Source organism: Odontesthes bonariensis, chromosome 11, assembly GCF_027942865.1.
Source record: "Odontesthes bonariensis isolate fOdoBon6 chromosome 11, fOdoBon6.hap1, whole genome shotgun sequence".
In the NCBI taxonomy this organism is placed as follows: domain Eukaryota; kingdom Metazoa; phylum Chordata; class Actinopteri; order Atheriniformes; family Atherinopsidae; genus Odontesthes; species Odontesthes bonariensis.
Window position 1 is genome coordinate 29082538 of NC_134516.1, and position 5000 is coordinate 29087537.

At 48.9% G+C, this 5000-nt stretch overlaps 5 non-coding genes and 7 pseudogenes across 5 annotated transcripts; 6 read left to right on the forward strand and 6 right to left on the reverse strand.

Moving 5' to 3' along the window:
• Positions 1-22, forward strand: part of LOC142393671 (5S ribosomal RNA) — a 109-nt pseudogene extending 87 nt beyond the window's left edge.
• A 298-nt stretch (positions 23-320) lies between these two features.
• Positions 321-429, reverse strand: LOC142393633 (5S ribosomal RNA; annotated as a pseudogene).
• Positions 430-786: 357 nt separating this feature from the next.
• Positions 787-904, forward strand: LOC142393602 (5S ribosomal RNA; annotated as a pseudogene).
• A 297-nt stretch (positions 905-1201) lies between these two features.
• LOC142392431 (5S ribosomal RNA) lies at positions 1202-1320 on the reverse strand. Its single transcript, XR_012771083.1, has one exon. It is a non-coding gene; the product is annotated as a 5S ribosomal RNA (ribosomal RNA).
• Positions 1321-1679: 359 nt separating this feature from the next.
• On the forward strand, positions 1680-1788 carry LOC142393708 (5S ribosomal RNA; annotated as a pseudogene).
• A 298-nt stretch (positions 1789-2086) lies between these two features.
• LOC142393741 (5S ribosomal RNA) lies at positions 2087-2193 on the reverse strand (annotated as a pseudogene).
• Positions 2194-2550: 357 nt separating this feature from the next.
• LOC142392881 (5S ribosomal RNA) lies at positions 2551-2669 on the forward strand. Its single transcript, XR_012771511.1, has one exon. It is a non-coding gene; the product is annotated as a 5S ribosomal RNA (ribosomal RNA).
• A 296-nt stretch (positions 2670-2965) lies between these two features.
• LOC142392432 (5S ribosomal RNA) lies at positions 2966-3084 on the reverse strand. The gene has a single exon (XR_012771084.1). It is a non-coding gene; the product is annotated as a 5S ribosomal RNA (ribosomal RNA).
• A 358-nt stretch (positions 3085-3442) lies between these two features.
• LOC142393672 (5S ribosomal RNA) lies at positions 3443-3551 on the forward strand (annotated as a pseudogene).
• A 297-nt stretch (positions 3552-3848) lies between these two features.
• LOC142393707 (5S ribosomal RNA) lies at positions 3849-3956 on the reverse strand (annotated as a pseudogene).
• Positions 3957-4311: 355 nt separating this feature from the next.
• Positions 4312-4430, forward strand: LOC142392882 (5S ribosomal RNA). Its single transcript, XR_012771512.1, has one exon. It is a non-coding gene; the product is annotated as a 5S ribosomal RNA (ribosomal RNA).
• Positions 4431-4727: 297 nt separating this feature from the next.
• On the reverse strand, positions 4728-4846 carry LOC142392433 (5S ribosomal RNA). Its single transcript, XR_012771085.1, has one exon. It is a non-coding gene; the product is annotated as a 5S ribosomal RNA (ribosomal RNA).
• Between the last annotated feature and the right edge of the window lie 154 nt (positions 4847-5000).

Sequence of the window (5000 nt, forward strand, 5' to 3'; positions counted from 1 at the left end):
GGAATACCAGGTGCTGTAAGCCTTTTGGCTTCTCCAGGCGCATGCAGTTTGGCTACGTCAAATGCAAAAGTAGTCCCTGTTTGACTTTTTGGAACTTGTCCTTTCTCAGGACAAAGTTAAATGTATGAGGATCAAAGCCAACAATGGCCTGGGACATCTCAGCAGATCCAGGATCAGCAACATGGAGACTGAGAGCCAAACAGAAACAGAGGCGTCTGCCAACCAATCAGCAGCAGCCCAAGCTGGTTAACTTCCTGGTGTCTGTGTGGCACACGGTGATGGTCAGATGTTACATGCAGGCCGCAGAGAGAAGAGAAAAAGGCTTACAGCACCTGGTATTCCCAAGCAGTCTCCCATCCAAGTACTAACCAGGCCCGACCCTGCTTGGCTTCCGAGATCGGGCGTGTTCAGGGCGGTGTGGCCGTAAGCCACAGTCCCTGTGACAAATATATGTTATATAGGTGCTGGAACCATACGTTTCCCCTATTTTTACCAGAGAGCTGGCTTGAGAGGCTGCTGTTGAGCCTGCACGTTGACTTCCCTGATGTGATTGTTCTCTGCAGCTGAAATTGGGACTCTCAGATAACTTAGTGTCTGTCAAAAGCCTCTGTTCCCTGTGTGTAGTTTTGTCTCCGTTGTCATATAGAGAAACCAGGGAAGCTCAATCCCACGACATGCTCATAAACTGCGTCTTCTCTAAACAGTATAGTTCTATTTTACAAGTCGGAATACAATAACAGATTCTGTTTCAGAATCTATAAAGAGCTGGTTTGGGATTCCATTGCTGGCTACGGCCACACCACCCTGAACACGCCTGATCTCGTCAGATCTCAGAAGCAAGCAGAGTCGGGCCTGGTTAGTACTTGGATGGGAGACCGCCTGGGAATACCAGGTGCTGTAAGCCTTTTGGCTTCTCCAGGCGCATGCAGTTTGGCTACGTCAAATGCAAAATAGTCCCTGTTTGACTTTTTGGAACTTGTCCTTTCTCAGGACAAAGTTAAATGTATGAGGATCAAAGCCAACAATGGCCTGGGACATCTCAGCAGATCCAGGATCAGCAACATGGAGACTGAGAGCCAAAGAGAAACAGAGGTGTCTGCCAACCAATCAGCAGCAGCCCAAGCTGGTTAACTTCCTGGTGTCTGTGTGGCACACGGTGATGGTCAGATGTTACATGCAGGCCGCAGAGAGAAGAGAAAAAGGCTTACAGCACCTGGTATTCCCAAGCAGTCTCCCATCCAAGTACTAACCAGGCCCGACCCTGCTTGGCTTCCGAGATCGGACGAGATCGGGCGTGTTCAGGGCGGTGTGGCCGTAAGCCACAGTCCCTGTGACAAATATATGTTATATAGGTGCTGGAACCATACGTTTCCCCTATTTTTACCAGAGAGCTGGCTTGAGAGGCTGCTGTTGAGCCTGCACGTTGACTTCCCTGATGTGATTGTTCTCTGCAGCTGAAATTGGACTCTCAGATAACTTAGTGTCTGTCAAAAGCCTCTGTTCCCTGTGTGTAGTTTTGTGTCCGTTGTCATATAGAGAAACCAGGGAAGCTCAATCCCACGACATGCTCATAAACTGCGTCTTCTCTAAACAGTATAGTTCTATTTTACAAGTCGGAATACAATAACAGATTCTGTTTCAGAATCTATAAAGAGCTGGTTTGGATTCCATTGCTGGCTACTTACGGCCACACCACCCTGAACACGCCAGATCTCAGAAGCCAAGCAGAGTCGGGCCTGGTTAGTACTTGGATGGGAGACCACCTGGGAATACCAGGTGCTGTAAGCCTTTTGGCTTCTCCAGGCGCATGCAGTTTGGCTACGTCAAATGCAAAAGTAGTCCCTGTTTGACTTTTTGGAACTTGTCCTTTCTCAGGACAAAGTTAAATGTATGAGGATCAAAGCCAACAATGGCCTGGGACATCTCAGCAGATCCAGGATCAGCAACATGGAGACTGAGAGCCAAACAGAAACAGAGGCGTCTGCCAACCAATCAGCAGCAGCCCAAGCTGGTTAACTTCCTGGTGTCTGTGTGGCACACGGTGATGGTCAGATGTTACATGCAGGCCGCAGAGAGAAGAGAAAAAGGCTTACAGCACCTGGTATTCCCAAGCGGTCTCCCATCCAAGTACTAACCAGGCCCGACCCTGCTTGGCTTCCGAGATCGGCGTGTTCAGGCGGTGTGGCCGTAAGCCACAGTCCCTGTGACAAATATATGTTATATAGGTGCTGGAACCATACGTTTCCCTATTTTTACCAGAGAGCTGGCTTGAGAGGCTGCTGTTGAGCCTGCACGTTGACTTCCCTGATGTGATTGTTCTCTGCAGCTGAAATTGGGACTCTCAGATAACTTAGTGTCTGTCAAAAGCCTCTGTTCCCTGTGTGTAGTTTTGTGTCCGTTGTCATATAGAGAAACCAGGGAAGCTCAATCCCACGACATGCTCATAAACTGCGTCTTCTCTAAACAGTATAGTTCTATTTTACAAGTCGGAATACAATAACAGATTCTGTTTCAGAATCTATAAAGAGCTGGTTTGGGATTCCATTGCTGGCTTACGGCCACACCACCCTGAACACGCCTGATCTCGTCAGATCTCAGAAGCCAAGCAGAGTCGGGCCTGGTTAGTACTTGGATGGGAGACCGCCTGGGAATACCAGGTGCTGTAAGCCTTTTGGCTTCTCCAGGCGCATGCAGTTTGGCTACGTCAAATGCAAAATAGTCCTGTTTGACTTTTTGGAACTTGTCCTTTCTCAGGACAAAGTTAAATGTATGAGGATCAAAGCCAACAATGGCCTGGGACATCTCAGCAGATCCAGGATCAGCAACATGGAGACTGAGAGCCAAAGAGAAACAGAGGTGTCTGCCAACCAATCAGCAGCAGCCCAAGCTGGTTAACTTCCTGGTGTCTGTGTGGCACACGGTGATGGTCAGATGTTACATGCAGGCCGCAGAGAGAAGAGAAAAAGGCTTACAGCACCTGGTATTCCCAAGCAGTCTCCCATCCAAGTACTAACCAGGCCCGACCCTGCTTGGCTTCCGAGATCGGACGAGATCGGGCGTGTTCAGGGCGGTGTGGCCGTAAGCCACAGTCCCTGTGACAAATATATGTTATATAGGTGCTGGAACCATACGTTTCCCCTATTTTTACCAGAGAGCTGGCTTGAGAGGCTGCTGTTGAGCCTGCACGTTGACTTCCCTGATGTGATTGTTCTCTGCAGCTGAAATTGGGACTCTCAGATAACTTAGTGTCTGTCAAAAGCCTCTGTTCCCTGTGTGTAGTTTTGTGTCCGTTGTCATATAGAGAAACCAGGGAAGCTCAATCCCACGACATGCTCATAAACTGCGTCTTCTCTAAACAGTATAGTTCTATTTTACAAGTCGGAATACAATAACAGATTCTGTTTCAGAATCTATAAAGAGCTGGTTTGGGATTCCATTGCTGGCTTACGGCCACACCACCCTGAACACGCCAGATCTCAGAAGCCAAGCAGAGTCGGGCCTGGTTAGTACTTGGATGGGAGACCACCTGGGAATACCAGGTGCTGTAAGCCTTTTGGCTTCTCCAGGCGCATGCAGTTTGGCTACGTCAAATGCAAAAGTAGTCCCTGTTTGACTTTTTGGAACTTGTCCTTTCTCAGGACAAAGTTAAATGTATGAGGATCAAAGCCAACAATGGCCTGGGACATCTCAGCAGATCCAGGATCAGCAACATGGAGACTGAGAGCCAAACAGAAACAGAGGCGTCTGCAACCAATCAGCAGCAGCCCAAGCTGGTTAACTTCCTGGTGTCTGTGTGGCACACGGTGATGGTCAGATGTTACATGCAGGCCGCAGAGAGAAGAGAAAAAGGCTTACAGCACCTGGTATTCCCAAGCGGTCTCCCATCCAAGTACTAACCAGGCCGACCCTGCTTGGCTTCCGAGATCGGGCGTGTTCAGGGCGGTGTGGCCGTAAGCCACAGTCCCTGTGACAAATATATGTTATATAGGTGCTGGAACCATACGTTTCCCCTATTTTTACCAGAGAGCTGGCTTGAGAGGCTGCTGTTGAGCCTGCACGTTGACTTCCTGATGTGATTGTTCTCTGCAGCTGAAATTGGGACTCTCAGATACTTAGTGTCTGTCAAAAGCCTCTGTTCCTGTGTGTAGTTTTGTGTCCGTTGTCATATAGAGAAACCAGGGAAGCTCAATCCCACGACATGCTCATAAACTGCGTCTTCTCTAAACAGTATAGTTCTATTTTACAAGTCGGAATACAATAACAGATTCTGTTTCAGAATCTATAAAGAGCTGGTTTGGGATTCCATTGCTGGCTTACGGCCACACCACCCTGAACACGCCTGATCTCGTCAGATCTCAGAAGCCAAGCAGAGTCGGGCCTGGTTAGTACTTGGATGGGAGACCGCCTGGGAATACCAGGTGCTGTAAGCCTTTTGGCTTCTCCAGGCGCATGCAGTTTGGCTACGTCAAATGCAAAATAGTCCCTGTTTGACTTTTTGGAACTTGTCCTTTCTCAGGACAAAGTTAAATGTATGAGGATCAAAGCCAACAATGGCCTGGGACATCTCAGCAGATCCAGGATCAGCAACATGGAGACTGAGAGCCAAAGAGAAACAGAGGTGTCTGCCAACCAATCAGCAGCAGCCCAAGCTGGTTAACTTCCTGGTGTCTGTGTGGCACACGGTGATGGTCAGATGTTACATGCAGGCCGCAGAGAGAAGAGAAAAAGGCTTACAGCACCTGGTATTCCCAAGCAGTCTCCCATCCAAGTACTAACCAGGCCCGACCCTGCTTGGCTTCCGAGATCGGACGAGATCGGGCGTGTTCAGGGCGGTGTGGCCGTAAGCCACAGTCCCTGTGACAAATATATGTTATATAGGTGCTGGAACCATACGTTTCCCCTATTTTTACCAGAGAGCTGGCTTGAGAGGCTGCTGTTGAGCCTGCACGTTGACTTCCCTGATGTGATTGTTCTCTGCAGCTGAAATTGGGACTCTCAGA